Source organism: Pleurodeles waltl, chromosome 9 (assembly GCF_031143425.1).
Source record: "Pleurodeles waltl isolate 20211129_DDA chromosome 9, aPleWal1.hap1.20221129, whole genome shotgun sequence".
NCBI lineage: Eukaryota > Metazoa > Chordata > Amphibia > Caudata > Salamandridae > Pleurodeles > Pleurodeles waltl.
The window spans coordinates 475,587,704-475,608,123 of record NC_090448.1 but is presented as its reverse complement, the minus strand read 5'-3'; positions in this window follow the sequence as shown (position 1 = coordinate 475,608,123).

The window sequence follows — 20,420 nt, the reverse complement described above, 5'->3', positions numbered from 1 at the left end:
CTTGGAGGGACGGAAGTGCAAGGTGGACATAGGCACAATAATCAACATTATGTAATGTGCAGCAAGATACCTGTTTTTATTGAAAAAATACAACAAATATTACACACAGTCTTTTGTAAGCCCAGCACTTTAGCATTGTCTTGGCAAGATCCTGAGTCCTGTGCCCCTAGTTAGTAAATCTGGTTATTCCCCATTCACAGGGGGCATCATTCAGGCTAGGCCCTGCTAGTAAGTCTGGATTTTGGAAGTGGCAATAGCTTTTAAAGTCAAAGAGCCTGTGCGCCACCCACGGGACTTTTCCATTCCAACACCCCTTTGGCTGAAATCGGTGCCTCCCTCAACCAAGGCATCTTCCCAGATGTCCTCAAAGTGGCCCGATCCTCGCACGCCTGAAGAAACAAATCTTGGACCTGTTATACCCTGCCAGCCCATCAGTCAATCTATGGACAACTTGGTCTTCTGTGTGTATGTGGGGAATAAAGATACAAGATGTATGTGTCACCGGAAGCATTATTTGCTGACAGTGGAGCTCCCTTTGACAAAGAAAAGAACGCTGTGAGTTGCAGTTTTTGTGGACTAAATGAGTGCTTCTCTCGCCTGCCACGCTGAGCGCCTAAAGCTGAGTCACCGACTCCCATCCCTGGCAGAGGTGTGGTCAGATGAACGTTAACAAATAATGAGAGCAGCTCATCGTCGGCAATTTTCCGACCACACAAAACAAAAGGCTGGCAAGAGATGATGTCACGGTCTGTCGCAAACCCACGAGCCACCAAACCCTGAAAACACGCATGAATTCCAGTTCGGTGGCGTGGAACACCCGTTCTTCCTGCAGCCCAGGCGGTGAGAAGGAACTGTTACCTTTTCTTAATCAGAGAGAGCACATAACGCTGTAGACACTCAATGGGGGCATGTTTAATTTTAAATAAAAGGCAATTACGCTGGCCGTCTTTCACCTACCTGGACAGGAATTGGATTAAATGGAGGGGCGTAGCTATCAATGCTGCAGGAGATGCAGTGACACCAGGGCCCACTGAACCCTGAGTATTATTGTGTCGTACCATCCATACTGCAATCGGAGAGCCGTTTTCCTTGCTTGCACTTGCTGTGCCTCTTGCTGATTGTCGGATATTGAAGATAGATACATTTTCTAACATAAGTATTGCGTCGTAAGTACTGGGTGAAGAGTTTCTTTTATCAACTCATATGGGGCGAAATTTTTGTACACAATGTTTATGTCAGACGATATTCTGACTATGAAATTCTGGTACCACCCCCAGCCAGCATGGTGCATTACCTAAGAAAAGACTTCAGGGGCACACATTGCATTGTTTATCTAGAAGCCACAAACAGGCTTGTCTTGGCGTTCACAGCATTAAATGACAGAAACTACACCAAGGGAGGGAATCCAAATTAACCTCATGGATGTATAAGTGCTTAATGTGTGTAGGTGCTTATAGGTGGTGGGCCTAGAACACGTTTTTTCGGATCCTGGACTTATTTTCTATCATCAGACCTTGACCCAGAGAAAGAGGGGAGAAAGGCGTAAAATGGTCAAAAGGCGTAAAATGGTCAATAAAGGAGGAAGAGAAAGATACGAAAACAGTGACAGAGGGAGAAAATAGGGCTGAAAAGGAACAGCACATGTGAGATAAAGAGATTGAAAATGTGGGATGGTGGAAGAAAAAGACATCAGGCAGAATCAAGACCAGGCAAACTTGATGTTTGCACTCCAGATTCGGCACCAGCATCTTTAGGCTCCTGCACGTATGCTTTTACCATTTAAGTACTAGGGTTCGCATGCACAGTTGGGGATACGGTTGCCTGAAGAGACTCATGCTCATACATTATACTAACCAATGCCATTTCACAAGTTAAAGACTCGAGAGATGCATGGGTTTAGAAGACTGCAAGTTTTTTTTTAAACTTTAATTTCAGTTTTACAAACAGAAAATGCATCAGCAAATACACATCTTGATGCTTCAACACACTTAAATGTAAATTGTCCCATTCTATTCCTCCAACCCATCAGAATGAGTCCTATTAGGAAGCATATATGGCTTTAAAACACATAAGGACAAAGCACACCATTTTCCAAGTGCATTGTAGTAATAATTTTGTAATAATACGGTGGTGGGCCTGATCCAAACAGGCAATGAGTGTCATTAACGATTGTCTGCAGGTGACAAACATGGTTCCTCATTTGTACGACCTAAGTATACTTGTAGTTGGGCCCAGATGCCTCTAGGATAAGAGGAGCAAGGCGGCGTGGAATCACACACTCTCAAATCCTTCTGACAGGTTGATAGGCCTGTGATTGAATTGTCTCAACTAGGGGGTCAACCATTCCTCCAGACCTTAGCATCCCTGCGTTTGCCTATATGTAATGCCAGTGCAATACATTTACGGCTATTGTTAGATTCCTCCTTGACATGTCTCAACGAGGCCATCAATAACGTTGCCGTCGTATCAGGATCACTATATTTTTTTCAATATATTAATAATCTCCTGTCAATATGAAAGTACCTGAGGACATAACCATGCAATACTAGCATCGTAAGTAGCGTCCATTCTGCTGGCTTATCAGGTAGACCTCCAAAGTGTCGCCCAAAATAGGATTTTAGTCTATGATATGCTGTTACATCAACCAAGGTCGCCCTCGATTCATCTAGGCACTCATCATACAATTTTTATTTGTTGTTTACAAAAACGTCCGCCAGTACCTTCAGAATTTTGTACTACAGCTGTTGTCTGGTTCCTCTTTCAGTGGTCATTGTAATGCTGCAGCAAAGGGGATTAGAGTGGAGAATGCTTTCTCAATAACACCTATTTTAGACAGCTTGTCCCATGCACAAATGGTGTATCTCACTGTGCGAATTTCCCCAAAGTGTCTGCTAGGCTGCTGAAACTGTGCAGTGAAAAGAGGGCTCAACGTTAATAGGCCAGCTTTGAGGCAGGAGTGTGGCACCTGTCCTTGACTATGTAGCCACTAATGTGTAAACCGCACCTGTGGAACTAAATATTAGGCTTCAAAAGTAGGTACAGCAAATCCACCTTTGTTATAGGGGACCTGTAATTTATGCCATACCATCCCAGGGCTGTCACCCTGCCCAGGCTAGTCTTCTCAAGGCCTTCAATCCCCCAAAAGTCCCTTTGTTATAGGTATTGGGATATTCTGAAAAAAGTTAAAAAAATTGGGCAATATGACTATTTCCATCAGCGCTATTCTTCCGGCCACCAACAATGGAAGATATATCCATTTCTTGACTGTTGCATTCAATGAGATCATATATTTCCCTCAGTTTTCTCCAAAGATTGTTTTGATTTCCCAATGATATTGAATTCTAGATAGCACACAGGCTCAGTCTTTCACTTAACAGCATAATCTAAGCCAATAGGGTTTGTTTTCTTGGTCAGTGACACTACGGTAGAATTTGTCCAGTTTATCAATAGACCAGACCATCTACCAAATGTATTAATTTCACCTATAATCAGGTGCAAATTCTGTTCTGGGTCTCTCACTAAAAGTAGATTGTCGTCTGATACATTGACAATAATGTCTTGCATGTGCCGAGGTTTATTCCCTTCCTACAGTGGTATTCCATTACTATGCCGGTGAGTGGTTCAACCGCCAGAGCAAAGGGGATAGGAGGCCACCCTGCCCCATTCCTCTGCTTGTAGTTTTTGGTGCTAGTAAATGTTCATTATCCTACATTCCGGCTCTGGAATTAGATTATAGCAGCCTGATTCAAGACCACAAGTGTTTTTGATATTCATGTGGAGTTATAATGTTTTCGGATGACAAACTAAAACAGCTCAATTGTTTAAATGATAATACCGGGAAGAGTGCAGCCGTCTAGCAGCTGTGATTTTGTTATTAAAAGCTAAAATGCCATCATTATCCCTACACCAGGTTGGTGAAGGGATTACTGACTTCAGTTTCTTGCTATTTAACTCGTCACCCTCTTCTCTACTCAGGTTGTCCAGATATGCTGTCAGGTACCTCCCTTTAAACTAGGGTTACTCATCCACATAAAGCAATGTTGTTTTCAGCATATCTATTGATGCCACCATGTGATGCCACTACTGTATAGTGCTCCTAATTGAGACAAAACATTGCTACTGAGTATTATATTCTTTTAACTGGAGGAGGTGGGTCTTGTTGCGTGTGCATGCAACCCAAGAGATTGGGCTTTTGGAAAGATATTCTGCCTGGATGGACATTCCTCCTCTACAGATGCACATATAGTGATGTCCAGGACACCAGCACAGCTGAGATATTACAATGTAGTATAACAATCGATCGACCACTTACTCCTTAGCAACCCGGGCACTTAGGCTATTTATTAAAAATATTTGTTTAGCGATAAGTGATATCAACATTTCTTTCTATGTCATACAATAATGCGTACACCATCGTTATTACTTATGGTATAATATTCTTAATACATTTACACCATTTTAATTCATTAGATCCCCAGCATTAGTACTCCAGAAATTGTAGTGAAGTGAGATATTACGGTGGGCAGCTGAGTCTATGAAATGGCACTGGTGCCACAGCACAGTGACTTTTTGAAGGAGGAACACTGTAACACTGTTACACTGTTAATCAGACATTATCTGCAGGTTCTAATAGTGTGGTTTTTCGAGTGAGAATGATCAGCCTTGGTGAGATGCTGCTTTTACTTTGACTTGAATTTGGATGTGGCTTGAATTTTTATCCTTGTGGTTGGGGGGTGGTGGTGGCTGTCAAGGCTGTCGATCTTCAGTTAGATTACTAGGGGGTTGCCTTAACCATTATATGGACCACTGAGTACCCCTAATTTGTGATTTCAAAGTTTTTTGTAGGTGTACTTTGCATCCTTACTGTAGTTCAGTGAGTGTAAACTCAAGGACAATATGCCTGAGAAAGACCAGAAATGGCAGTTGCATTGCTAATTTCTTGGCTCAATAGGAGAGGTGCTACAGACCTGACATTTGTTTAGTCATGGATAAGGCTAGGCCACAGTTGATTACAAGGAATTTTGCTTATTGTTTGAGGTATTGATAGGAACAATGAACAGCTATATAGCAACAAACAAGAAAATACAACAGTAGACACCAGTAAACCATTATGTACTAGAAAGTGATAGGTAAGGAATGTGGCACTGTGATTAATGCTACAGTACTGAGAGGAAGAGTTAAAATATATCTGGTGGACTTGTCAATAATATAAGCATTGCAAAAAAATATCTAATTCAATATAATTGGTACGAGTCTCTTAGAGTAGCCAAACCCTCTATTTGAAAGGCTGCTGCACAGGGATTCCACTTACTTGCCAGGATAAGACTACTCCCACAATTCTCCAGCATTTAATATCTGATAGAGACTTCTAGCTGCAGATTCCTCACCTTAGAATTCCCTGGCGTCAGCTTCGAATCCGGAATTTTTCTGCACAGTAGTACCCTGCTCGTGCCATCGGGTGGTGTCATTCGGATCCGCGTGTGTCATCCAGCTCCGCACGGCATCGTCAGCGGCGTTGGAGCTGTCCGTGATATCACGGTTGTCTATTTAGTCACCACCTCGACACGCGTACATCAGTTCTTTTCCTTCTGCGCCAGTAAAGTGCAGATCCGGAAAGAGCTACCCTTTTCTTTGACGGACGTCAAGGTTTTCTTCATCTTGATTGTTTGACGCATGTCTTCTAGAAAGACTGGATTCAAACCGTGTGGTGCATGTCATCGCACCATGTCGGTCTTGGATCCACACAGTGTGTGTCTCTGGTGTTTGGAGAAGGATCACGACTCGACTTTGTGTTCCGACTGTCAGGCCATGGCTTCGAAGGCCTTGCAGGAGAGAGCCCTCAAACTTCTTGCGGCCCGAGAGCCATCTTCCTTCAGTGCGACTACGAGGAGGTCACAGTCCTGCAGTAGGAGGAGGTCGCGGCACCGCTCCCGGATCCCCAAGTCCTCTTCCTCACATTCAAGGTCATCCGATCACTCAGGTAAGAGGCACAAGAAGAAGTCCAAGCGGACTTCGACTTTGCCATGCCTGTCGGCCGACGAGGCATCTAGGGAACGTCGCTAGGGTCGACTCCGCGTCTTCCCCCTTTTCCGGGGACCGGAGCGACACCTGCTCTAAAAGGAATTTTACGAGGCCATTCACCTTGTTTTTGAGCGGGCTGCACACTCGGGTGGGTCTTGGGGCCCCGCAGGGTCAGCAGAGGCCCCATCAGGTTCAACGTCGGCGGCTCCGGCCTGAGTGCCATTGGGGACCTCAGGATCCGATAGCTGATCTGGACTGGCGCCGGTCCCACACAGTCGACCTCCTTCAGTGCCGGGTCCGACGTCGACGCTTCCACCACCGGCGTCCACCGGTGGTAGCCCCATCCTCATTCCGAATGATCCAGAGCGACGTCGTACGACGCTGACTCCGACTTCAACGGTGCCGATTAGGCCCAGATCATTGCACAAGGCTTATTCTAAGCAGCCAGGCACAGGAGAGGAGTGGGAGGGGTATGAGGACCCTTTAGACTATGACCTGGAGCAACAGCAGGACTGGTATGAGGATCTAGGGGAGGCCAGTGGACTGGACACGTCTCCAGATACTGGTATGCTCTCTCCTCCTAATGTGGCTATGGAGGAGGGAGCTTCGTATGCTATGGTGGTGCGTAGGGCAGCTGAGGTCTTGGACCTAGACTTGCCCATGGTGCCAGTCAGGACGAATATCCTGACAGAGGTGCTTCAGCCGGGGGTGACTACATCAGAGCCGATGTTGCCCTTCAATGAGGCCCTAACTGACGTACTTCTGGGAACATGGTCCAAACCCAGCACAGGGGCTCCTGTGAATAGGACGGCCGGCTGCCACCATAGACCTGCTCCAAGCGACCCTAGTTTCCTTACTCAACACCCCACCCCGGAGAGATTGTTGGCCAAGCCTCTACTTCTCGTGGTGCCTTCCCTTCCACTCCCCCAGATAGGGAATCCAAGAGGCTGGATCAGCTTGGAAAGAAAATGTTTTCTTCCTCCAGCCTGGCATTGATGTCAGTAAATACCTCTTCTCTATTGGGTCGTTTCTCCCATACCTTATGGGATACAGTGGCACAGGTGCTGCCCCAGGTCCTGGAGGGCGTACGGGACACTCTCACCCAGGCTGTCAAGGATGAGAGAGATGCAGTAAATTTTACTATCAGGTGTGGATTGTACAAGACCGACTCGCTGGGTAGAGCGGTTGCGTCGACAGCGGCCCTACGTTCCGACGCCTGGCTACGTTCAACTAGCTTTTCAGGGAATGTCCAGTCAAGTTTGATGGACATGCCTTTTGATGGCTCTTGCCTTTCTGGTGAGAAGGCAGACTCCGAGCTTGAGAGGTTCAAGGATTCTCAAGCTACGGCCAGATTCTTGGGCCTCTCAGTGCCAGCTCGACAGCAGTCTGTCTTCAGTCCCTTTAGAGGCTTCGGAAGGGGCGCAGTACCGCACCAGCCACAACTCAGCCACTGTCCTCAGGCTTCACACCATCCTGGTAGAGGATGTGGTCGTGGTACCATTAGTCCCAGAAGGTCTGGCCAGCAGTCGCCCACCACACAGCCCCCCTCCACTGCACCCAAGCCCTCCTAGTGTGGTTCAGCAAGACCATGTCTGTGCAGTTGGAAGGAGGATTCAATTTCATCTCCCTCACTGGCATTCCATCAGAATGGACAAATGGAACTAGCAGATCATATGGCAGGGCTACTCCCTCACCTTCCAGTCTTTTCCTCCCTCTATCCCTCTAACAAAAGAATGGCTGATGGAGGACCAGTTGGGTTTGCTCCGCGAGGAAGTTACAGCTCTCTTGGCCAAGGGATCTATAGAAAGGGTCCCGATGTCAGAAGTAGGCAGTGGTTGTTATTCCCGCTACTTTCTGATACCCAAAAAGAACAAGGGTCTTCGCCCTATGTTGGATTTAAGGGACGTCAATCTCTTCCTCAAGAAGGAGAAATTCAAGATGCTCACTCTTTCTCAGGTCTTGTCTGCCCTAGACCAAGCTGACTGGACGGTAGTGTTGAACTTGCAGGATGCGTATTTTCATATCCCCATCCAGCCCGCCCACAGGCGTTATTTGCGGTCCAAGGTGGGCCACGAGCACTTTCAGTTTACCATGCTTCCTTTCGGTCTCACCAGTGCTCCTCGGGTGTTCACAAAGGTGATGGCGGTGGTGGCAGCTCATCTGCGCAGGTCAGGGATTTCAGTCTTCCTCTACCTCAACGATTGGCTGTTGAAGGCTTCAATGCCCCAGGCTCTTGTGACCCACCTCCAGACAACGGCAAACCTCCTGCATTCACTGGGGTTCACTATCAATGTGCTGAAGTCACACCTGACTCCCTCTCAGAAGCTCACTTTCATCAGAGCGGTTCTGGACACACTGCAGTATCGGGCCTATCCTCCTAAGCAGCGAGTCCAGGATATTCAGGTTATGATACCGATGTTTCGGCCTTTATCCTGGATTTCTGTGAGACAGACTCTGAGGCTGTTGAGACTCATGGGCCCATATTTATACTTTTTGACGCACAACTGCGCCAACGCAGTTGTGCGTCAAAAATTTTACAGCCGGCTAACGCCATTCCAACGCACCATGCGGGCGCCTTATTAATGGAATGACGATAGCCGGCGCTGCGGACTGGTGTGCGTAAAAAAAATGACCCACACCAGGCAGCGCCGGCGTATGGGAAAATGGGGGTTGTGCGTCAAAAAATGGTGCAAGTCAGGTCTGAGGCAAAATTCAGGCCTCCAACCGGATTTGCGCCATTTATTTTGACGCCCAACCTCCATTGACATGACTCCTGTCTTAGCAAAGACAGGAGTCATGCCCCCTTGCCCAATGGCCATGCCCAGGGGACTTATGTCCCCTGGGCATGGTCATTGGGCATAGTGGCATGTAGGGGGGCCCAAATCAGGCCCCCCTATGCCACAAAAAAAAATCGGAAAAAAATACTTACCCGAACTTACCTTTACTTCCCTGGGATGGGTCCCTCCATCCTTCGGTGTCCTCCTGGGGTGGGCAAGGGTGGCAGGGGGTGTCCCTGGGGGCAGGGGAGGGCACCTCTGGGCTCCTTCCGAGCCCACAGGTCCCTTAACGCCTGCCCTGACCCAGGCGTTAAAAAACGGCGCACATCAGGCTGTGCGCCGTTTTTTAAGGCCCATCCCCTCCTGTGCGTCAAAATGACGCCAGAGTATAAATAAGGGGCACAGGCCTTAAAGTCATTTTTTGGAAGGGAATGCCTACCTTGCATATAATTAACGCAAGGCTGGTTCCCCCTTCCAAAAAATGACGCACATGGCGTCAAAGTATAAATATGGGGCAGGGTTTGCGCCGATTGTGCGTCAAACTTTTTTACCCACATTCGCCGCAAACAGAGTATAAATATGCCACATGGTTTCCTGCATCCTATTGGTCAAGCATGCCAGATGGCATATGAGGGCTCTGCAGTGGGACCTGAAGTTCCAATGGGCACAGCATCAGGGAAATCTTACTGACGTGGTTCAGATCTCGGAGGGGACTGCAAAGGATCTGCAGTGGTGGTTAGTGAACTGTGATTGGGTCAAAGGCAGACTCCTCTCCCTTCCCCAACCAGATCTCACAGTAGTGACAGATGCGTCACTTCTGGGATGGGGCGGCCATCTGGGAGAGGTGGAGATCAGGGGTCTCTGGCGGAATCCAGGCTCCATATCAACTTGTTGGAGCTTCGGGCGATCCGACTAGCATTAAAAGCATTTCTTCATGTTGTGAAAGGGAACGTAGTACAGGTGTTCACGGACAACACCAGATTCCTTACACCCACCCAAGCCTTCCCGCTCTGCGGATATATATATATATATCATGTTTTTATATTTTTGCCTTTTTTAAAGGCATGTCTTTTTTCTTCAAACAATCAAGCATTAAAAAAAAAATGTTGTTGCTTCTTTCATGACTCTGCGCTTCTGGCGTGGGAAGTTGTGGAAAAAGAACTGACGAATGTGCGCCGAGGTGGCATCTATATAGACAACCGTGACGCCACAGACGGCTCCAAAAACGCTGACAATGCCATGCGGAGCCAGATGAAGCATGCGGATCCGAACAACGTCACCCGATGGTGCGTGCAGGGTACAGCTCGGCAGAAAAATTCCAGATTCGAAGCTGCCGCCAGGGAATTCTAAGGTAAGGAATCTGCAGCTAGATAGAGTCTCTACCAGATAATTTGTTACCGATGGTAAGTAACTTGTTCATTAGGAATGTAGAAACATCAAGTTATCTCGTTTTCAACATTACAGTTGCATTTGTATGTCTATGTCTGGTCTCTATCACTCTATGAAATCACTGAACCACAGAAAGATTGTGCTCTGTCCTGGAAATCATATGAGACATACATGGTCTCAAGTTGAGGGTCTACAAGATCCCAGAGCCTCCACTGTGGTTGATATTTGAGGCAATCAAATCCATGCCAGAAGGGCTACTGAACCATGTTAAACTTTGAAGTCTCTTTGGAGTTATTTAGACCCTCATTTACAGAAGGTCTGGAGGGGAAAAATTGTGCTGTGAGAAAAATAGTTTTGCCTGTATTAAAGGCAATTATTCTATTTTGAGAAAAGTAGTATTGCTGCATTACAAAGTGCAGTAATACCATATATTTGTCCCTTTTATCCCATCACAAAATATGATAATACATGTGGAAACACAGTGTTGGCACACTATTCCTCATTTATATCTAAGTTCTCGATGGAGTTATGGAGATTATCCAAATACAAGAATTTTGAAATTACTGTGAATCAACTGATCATCTCCAAACGCGGGTCTTGGTTGTCTGACATGTAAAATGGTGTAGAAAGGTCAAATAGGCGTCAGCACTACTGTGCTGTGACTACTATGCTCACAATGCAACAGAGGTTCTTCCCACTCCCGAAGTGACTGTGTTTTCATACTCCAGGATGTCTCCCAGACACTGAAATCTACTAGATTCAAAGTGCTCTTTAAAATAAGCGACAATGTGTGATGTTGAAACAATTAGCAAGTGAACATGCTATTTAACTAATCAAACGTTTAACTGAAAAATGTTCTTTAAAACTCAAGTGGTCCAAGCAGTTGTAATAGAAAGCTTCACTCAGCTTTTTTAAGAATTAAACTCAATGGGACTTATTTTTACATTGCTGTTATTGTGCCCTAACATAGCACAATGGGTAACTCTGTCGGTGTCTTGAACTTGCCTTGTCAGTATATCAGGTTTATAATATTATGCGACCTTCTTTCCGTCGAATTTAGCAGATATTGATTTCTGCTTATGTGGTAATATAGCTTGATATTAGTGCATGTGGCAGTACTGCACATATGGAAATGTGTTACACTCACAAGGCACTTTAGCGAGGCAACGGCAAGGGAAATCTTCTGGTACACAAATAGCCACATTTTACTGGATGGCGACCAGAAACTCAACTGAGGGGACGAGATTTCCCTACATTTTGGCTACCTTTTTAAGATTTCCCAGGCCTGAACGCATCAACTGATGTGTTGCATTTCAGTGAACATGGAGGCCACACACTGCATTACACATGCAGGCATATGCACACCAACATGTGAAAGATACAGACAGAAATTTTCAGATATACTTGCCATTTTGTCTGGTGAGATTCTAAAGAAGTATGGTTGCTTGCTTTGACAGCTTGCCAGAAAAACACTTCCTGTGCCAAGGCCAAATGTTGAAACGTATGAGTGACAGGCTGAAGGCAATAACATTGTTCTTCTGCTCCATACAACATGAGCAAAGAGATGGGCAGACCTACAATGCAATGTTAGAGAGGTAGGGGCAAACCAGAGGAACCTGATTTTGCAGAAGACCACTCCAGCTATTTAGAGAGGACCTGGGAGAATGCAGTGCTCTCCATGATCCACAGAGGTTGTTGGCAGTCTTGGGGCTGGCCAAACATCCCGGCACCCAGGAGGTTAATGTGACAGCTGCGTGTATAAGTATATTTCAGCATGGGTGACAGTCCACAGACACAAAATCACTACACTACCTTTGCAGGTGAGTCTCACTACACAATGTAAGGTCCCTTCAACAGTGAAGAAAGCCATCTACAACGAGTCTTCAGATCAAAATCAATTCAACCCATTCTGTCAAGCTAGTTGTCTTTCTACCACTATGTATGTGGTTGGTTTCTGTCTAAGGTGGCGAGCTGCACAAAATAATGATGACTGGAATGCGACCCATAGTAATTACCAGCAGTCTAGTTAAAGTCAAGCACTCCTTCCGTGGGATAGAGAGAGAGAAAATAATGCTTCTGGCTACAGTGCTTTGGGTGGGTGTTTTGTGGTCAGAAAGATGGAAGAATACAGATTTTAGGACTGTGCTCCGAGGGTTATTTTGAGGTTAGAAACGGGGAAGGATAAAAGAGCTGGGGCACTGTGGCCCATATTTATGAAAAATTATTCAAAACTGTGCTAACCAGTTTTGTGTCATTTTTCTTAATGCTGGCTAACGCCATTCCTTAGAGCCATCTTAGCGCCATATTTATTAAATGACGCAGGATGGCGCTAGGGAATGGCTAGCATCTAAAAAAAAAAACCACTAGCCGGTCAGGGATGGTGTTAGGGAAAAGGGCGCTAGTGGGTCTGAAATGACGTTAGGCTGGTTAGCAGCAAATATTATGCCGCTAACCAGCCTAACGTCATTTTTCAATTCCCAAACAGCCAAAAATGACTCCTGTTTAAGTGTAGACAGCAATCATTAACACCACCCCAGTGCCCATCACAGGGGACCAGTGTCCCCTGGGCAAGCCCAACATACCCAGTGCCAGGCAGAGGGCCCCATGTAAGGGGCCCCCAATGGCACTTAAAAAATAAATTATTATACTTCCCTAAACTTACCCGGGATGGGGTCCCCTTCCTGTATTATCCCTGTGGTGTGGGTGGTGGTGTTCCTGGGGCTTGGGATGGGCATCTTTGTGCTCATTCCATGGTGTTCCATCAAGGAAATGGGCCTAACTGCACCCTAACGCCTGGTCTGACCCAGCTGTCAAATAATGACGCTAATTAGGTCTAGCACCATTATTTAGGCCTGCCTCCTCCTTGCGTATCGTTTCTGCGCCTGGAGATAAATATGGCGCAAGTGGGTTAGCATTGTGTTTATAACGAGAATGCCTACCTTGCATTTCATTGAGGCAAGGTGGTTTCGTACATCCTAGACATGGCACTAACTCCAACATTTTGACGCTATAGTGGTCCAGCATCAAAATATAAATATGGAGTTAGGTTAGCGCCATTTTAGTGCCAGCATTAATGGTGCTAAAGCAACGCTAACTATGCATAGATATGGGCCTGTGTTTTTTAGCAGTATGGTGGAGATAGGGACGGGAAGATGATTGTGCTGGGAACAGTGTGGTGAGGGGTATTCTGGGCTAACAGAGATGGTGGTTTGTTGTTGCTGAGGAGTGATATTTGGATGGGTCTACTGGAGATACATACTGGTAAGGTGATGCTGAGGATTCTGAGTTGAGGTGTATGTTGGGTGCTACAAAGTGATCATCATCGCAATGGAGATCTAAAACTATGTTACTACCAGAAAGAATTGTTATTTTATTATTGCACATGATATGTAGATTTCATAGGTCAGAATAGTTATAAAAGATTTACTTGTGAATGACAGTCCCATCCACCTGTCCTATTGTAGGCATCCCCCAGTTCCTCCTCTTCTTCACTGGGCCAGTTGGTTACACTTCCTTTAGTAATAGCACACTGCGTGTAGGAGTCCTGTGTATCATGCAACTCTTTACGACAGTCGTACAAACCTCAAGCGGTCGAGCGAGGGGTCGGGATAGGCACACAGCGAGCACCTCCTTTGATGTAAGTGTGACAATAAGGGGACACTCCCCTTCCTGGAAACTGAGGCTAGTTGCCTCTATCATTAGGGCCTCCGCGAGGTAGTTCCTTGCCTAAGGTAGGCCCGTTCTATCAACGCATAACAATATTTTGTAGTTTCTCCCCCCTCCCCCGTTCTTGAGGGGAGTCTTATCTATGTGAATTTTGCATGATGGTTAGGCATCCTAGGCCCTGAAGAATGCCCCGAGACCTTCCACGGCTCCCAGCAGTGGGCAGAAACATGTCGGCCAACTTTTAGTGAGGTGACCCAGTGAGTCCTTGTTCTCACCGTGGTGTCCCGCCCCGTTTTTAGTCGCACCAGCAGTTACCACCATTAAAGTGTAGACTACACACAGGTGACTTCCTAGGTGCTTTTATATCCCCGTAGTTTAACTGGATCCCATTATCTCCAGATAAAATATATTTACGCACTCCCTCCCGTTCTTTTAACGGCGAGGTTGAGTCCGCCCAGGTGGTATTATCCTACCTGGGTGGGGCTAGGTGGTCAAATGATGAAGCATGACACTATATAGTGTGTGAGACCACCTAGTCCGTAAAAGGAATTCCCTCCCCCTCCCCCCACTTGCCACTACACCCCCACCACGCATTCTCTGAACCCAACGAGGTCCAAGAGCCCACGGACAGTCTCCCGTATACTGAGCTCTACATCACCGGTGAACCCCATACTTTCTTGTGGTAACTAGTACAAACCTTACCAGCCTTCTACCACAGTGCTCCACCTGTCCTGGGCAACAGCAGAACGGAGATTTCAGCAGACCCAAGGTAAATGTCACTGTTTTGTATGCTCTCACATCTAAGCTCATCAGCTGGAGTGAGTAACCAGTGGCTGTCCAGAGTGACCTGTTGGGTAGAATGGGTTATGGAGCTGATAACTTTCTGTGGCACTACCGATGTCTAAGCAACAATGTACAAGGGTTGACATTTCTGCATGCACACTTCTGACATTACAATATGGCACTTATGAAACTTGCATTCACTGTCCATTAACATTATCTTATCACATTGAGTGGTGCATACAATGTAGTAATGTATCATTGGTACTTTCATGCCTTTAAATCCAGGTCCGATGGGAATGCTAGTACCACCGTGTACCAGGTGTGAACATGCTATTTGTTAAGGGTTACAGGTTGTATGTGTTACAAAAGCACACGTCCTTACCTCTGTCCTACAGCAATGACCCTACACCTAATCTCGTTGCACCTTCAATTGCATATTAAAACATAATGCTCTAGCAACACATCTGCTTGAAAAACCACATTATGCACACTTATGTTGACAAGTACATTCAGGCAAGTCCATCAGATGTGTGGTGTCACCACTGTGGGTGGAGTTCTGCAGCTCCTTAGAATGACGGTGCTGCAGATAATCCTTGGAGTAGGAGGTATAGATCTGAGCACCAAGTCATCCACATTAAATGTGTGCTGCATGTTCTGGTTTCAATAGACTTGTAGAATGGAAGAAAAAAAGACTCGGCCTGATTACGATCTTGGCGGACGGGGTAACTCCGTCTCGCACGTGAGGGACACCCATGCTCGCCATATTACAATCCCATTGTATTCTATGGAGATAGTAATATGGTGGACGGAATTTCCGTCACGCTTATGACGGAGTATACTATTCACTAAGATCGTCATCAGGTCGTAAGTCCGCTTCTCGGCTCATCAGACTATACACATTTCTTTCAACAGAGTCGCTGATTATGGTCGAGGGTGTGGAAGGCCACCTATTGAAGTCAATGACCATCAATTTGTTGCTTCTGTCAAGATAAAAGCTAGACTACCATAGCTCTGAGAGCGCATTCATCAAGACAAATTGCTGTAGCTTGGGAAAACTAAACATTTATCCTCCATCAGCCAAAGACAAACATGAAATACATTTTTCTTTAGTGCAGCCTCTATGTGGCTAATGGGCTTACTTGTTTTTGGCGGGTATTGGTGATTGTTCATGGAAGAGGTACCAATGTCAGTGAAGATTGTTTGCACAGGTGATGTTGATCTAAATTTGGCAGATAAGTGATGTTATCTGTGTTTTGCCGTTCAGTGTGGTAGACTTGGAAGGATGTTAAACATTTATGGTTTTCACATTTTAATATTATGTGTATCCTTGGTACAGTTATGGAGTATCCATTCCCACATTTTGCAATTCACACAGGTATTGGTGCTTGTCCAGGTTTTACCACCTACCGTAAGGTGTTGGTAGTATTCTTTGTTTCATTCTCCCATCTGTGGATGTTTCTAATCAGACTTTATTTGTGTTAGCTTTCAAGATATTGGAGCAAAAATCAACTGCACAATCAAAGACAATGGCAATTACGCTGCTGGTTTTTGTGCTGGTGGTAAAATAAATCAAATGTTAGGCAAACAGGCTAACAATGTATACGTTCAATATTAATTAGTGGTATTCCTGTTTATGTGTGTATTGGGCAATACCATAATTCTCTAGAAGAGACTATTTTCAGTAATAATCCAACAATGGTCAAATCTTTTTGTCCACGCAAAAGACAACTAAATAAGGGGGTTCTGGTGAACATATCTTGACATTATTCTTGGTTAACATCTTCTGCCAATGTTTTCCTGCACTTCAGACAGTTTCAGTTACTGGTCTCCTGTCTTCCTATTTACATTGTCATCTTCCTTTCATTTGTCACATAATCACTCCCATCACCTCTTTCAAAAGGGTACCTTTATATTTAACTCTAGAGAGATCACATCTCTCATATGTAGCCTTTAGATGTGTTGCATCTCTACGGTTTCCTCTATCTCTCTATGGCTATGGTCTTTGTGCCAAAGTCTTGAGTCTCTAGCACCACCTGTGCATACACTAAGGGCCAAATTTATCATGATTTTGCATAATCCTTTCACCACACAAAGGTGATGCAAAACCTAAGTCAGATTTATCAAGCCACCTTGCGTGGCCCTGATTGGCTTGATAAATCTGGAGTAACGCAAGACAGTGCAAATCGCTGCCTTGCATTACTCTGCCCAGGTAGGCGTTACATGGGTGGTGCGTGGGTGTTCCCACACATCCACCCATGTATTTTGGGATTTACTATTAGTGTTAGACCTGGGAATGCATCAAAATCCTAAGCCTCTCCAGGGGAGTCATAATGAGGAGACATATGTTAATTCTAGTTTTTTTCTCTTTCTAAGTGTGCAGCATTCTGCAGCATACACAGTAAAAGGGAAATGACCCTCAGGATTGTTTTGTGCAGGAAGGTGCTCCTTCCTGCACAAAAACAATACTGCCTGGAACAGACATCCTTGCTCCATGATGCAAGGGAACCTGCATTGGAGCTAGGCTGCTAATTGTGTGCCAGCGAAGGCAGAGGACAGGAATGCGCCACATCTTAACAGATATGGTGCATTCTTTCCCTTTCATGCAGCACAGCGCAACAGTGTGGCTTGCTGCATTGGCAGCTTGAAATTTCGATGAATCTGGCCCCCATGTATTTATGCTCTACCCCTTACCTGTACCTCGCTATGTTCTTGGGGGCATATTTTCTAAGAGTTCATGCAAAGCAGCACTATGTGTGAAGTTGCTAGGCTTCGTTGTGTGAACCGGAGAGAGCAGAATTGCACCATATCTTCAAAGCAATACCACAGTTCTGCTCCCCCCCCATGCATGCCATACTTGTGGACGCCAAGCATTGGCTCAGGCACCCTTGCACCACAGTGCATTAGGGTCAGGTTAGATTTTGTTCAGGAAGGCATACCTACCTGCACAAAAGATACCTTTTGAGGCTATGTCCTCTCTTTATGTGTGGTACAGAATGCAGCACTTGTACAAAGATGAAACACCAGCCTCAGGGAGGCGCACATTTTGGCGCAAACCCCTATCTACAAGTTTTTGTAGATATGGGTTTGTGTCAAAATCCATGGGTTGATGCACTGGAATGGCAATGCACCAACTATGGAAAGTCTACCTAAAGCAAAGTAACGCAAGGCAGCACAATGCACTGTGTTGACTTGTTTTTTCAAAACATATGAATATTTGCATTGCTTTGTAAATACCTCAACAGTTTTTGCGTCTGTTGTGTGTTAAAAAGTGACATTATCCCAACACAGAATATTTGAAAATCTAGCCCTCGGTCTCTCCATTAGGTATCTGGTGTGTGTATGTGCTAATTCTTCTAACTTTGATCCTAGACTGGGGAAAGAGGTGTCCTGATAAAAAAAAATCGCCCTGACAAATGCCTTCCTAGAAGACCCAGAGCTATTCCCTGACTTATTTATTTCCTTTTAGAAAAAGATCATAAACTCGTCTTTTGTGAGAGACGGGGAACATATTAGCAAGGCAATTATATGGCTTCAGGCAGTAATGCACTCCATAAGGCATACAAACCTGCAATTTTTGTATATAAACATGTTCCTAATTTCCTTATTAGAACTGAGATGTGACATATCTAGTCACATACAATAAGAAAATGATGAAGTTGCTCAACTGTAATAACTTTTTCGAGTGCAATTGTGATGACTTAATCCCTGCTGCCCAAGTCAGCAGCCAAGACGGAAGGAAGGACTGGAGCATCACTACAGCTTCATTGTAAACAATTTTCATTATTATGATCTGCTTTTCCAAAATGAACTATTATCAGCACAAAGGGCAGATTTATAGCAAATTCTATTTTTTCATGCTACAGTTCTGTACAGGAAAAAAATTATCTACCTGCATGTTACTATTCATTCCGACTTCCAGATTTTTTTTTTATCTGACTTACACTAAACTGATTCTAATATATTTTTGCAACAAATTACTAACTGCTGTATGGTGTGTTTAATTTTGCATGGCACATTTATTCTCCATGTCTACAACCACAGAATCTCTTTCTTGTGAAACAGCACGACCCCATGCATTTAAGAGGTGTGTGGGATGAGCGATAGTGTGCCCATGTATTATGTGGAATAAAATACCCTCTCCTGTATATTATAAGGATATTGCAAGTCACACTGGCATGCTGTCAAGGGACTCTGCCTTCTGCCTCATGTTTATATATGTCTATGGAACTCTTCGGTGTCCAGCTGAATCCTTATAATGTATTACTGATGTGTACTTTGTTCCGTATATCAATGATTAGGCTGATGATGAACATGATTTGTGTCGGAAACTGTTATCGCTCAAACAATTGGTTGCACTCTAATCCTTTCTGTGATTAAGATTCCCTCTCGTGTGTTAGCCAGTTCGCCTGGTTCACTAGTACATTAATTACTCCGTCGTGTACAGGACGTTTATCGCCCCGAGAGGCGTGGTTATCGCTGTGCAAACCCGTACCAAAAATGTGGATGTGGAAACAAAAGCAGTTTTAGACAAACAAATCTTGTAGGTTGCCCCAAAGTCAGATGACACTTGCCAAACGGCTCATTTATTTAGGAGTCTGAAGACTGCAGGGCGTCTTATTGTTCGATCAGCCGCGTTCTGCATAAGTGGCAGCCTCGAATTAAATATTTAAGAAGCTTGGCTTTCGTATGGCATAACAATTTAAATTAATAAATATGAAAGCGTGAGTTAATGATTCTATATTCCGAAGCTGAAAAAGCCATCTGGAAAGGCTTGAGTAATCTTAGCTGCTGTGATCATTGCTGACTTACCTCTGTCTCAGCTTTGTTTTATAACTAAACCTATGATCAAACAGAACTCTTGGGTGGCAAACCTTGAACAAAGAATACCATTTCTCAAGAGACCTGCAAATTTTCACCTGCAGACCGCGCCATACTAAATTCCCAACTTTATTAGAATTCAGAGAATTCCTGGGCTACTCTTGGAAAGCTGGCAGTCGCAGCTTCCCAAAAAGTGGTTCCAGAATTCCTCTATGATTTCAAAATTATCAAATGCAAAAGCATTTTTGCATTAACAAGTATAACGAAGGCACAATTAGGCTTGGTGTGTGCTTTGCAATCGGGACTAACAAGTCGTATGTCAGCAGTGTGTGTCAGCAGAAGTGTGGCTGCCGGAAAGCAGTCGCTTCTGGTCATGCAAACTGTGCACTTCTGTTACAAGCTGAAGGCTACACAGAAAGGTTCGGGTATACGGAGATGGTTTTTATGCCAAATAACTTTACACCTAGGTCAAAATTTACTATTACTTGGTGCGGTGTTTGTTTCACTTTTGTAATACAAACCAAGTGCAGAGTGTTGGGGGTAAGATTTACTACTATGTGCACAGTAAAGTATCCCAAAGTCATGCAAAGTTGTGCTGTGCACTACTGTGTGCTACTGTGGATGAAGGGGGTCGTTCTCTGGGTGGTAGATAGACCAGCCATGGGTTTTGACGCAAATCCCTATCTACTTACATTCAAAGACAGGCATTTCCGCCAAAATGTTACTCCTTCTCGAGGCAGGTATAATGAGGAGAAATGTTTTCATTTCTCCTTATTTTTTTAACTTTGTATGTAGGCTGCACTGTACAACACACAAAGTGGGGAAAGTATTGAAGGATAGTTTTTATACTTGAATGGTCCCCTTCCAGTACAAAACCTATGCTTTAGAGCAGTGGTTCCCAACCTGTGGTCCGGGGACCCCTTGGGGTCCGCAAAGCCTACTTAGGGGGTCCGTGGCAGCGTAGAA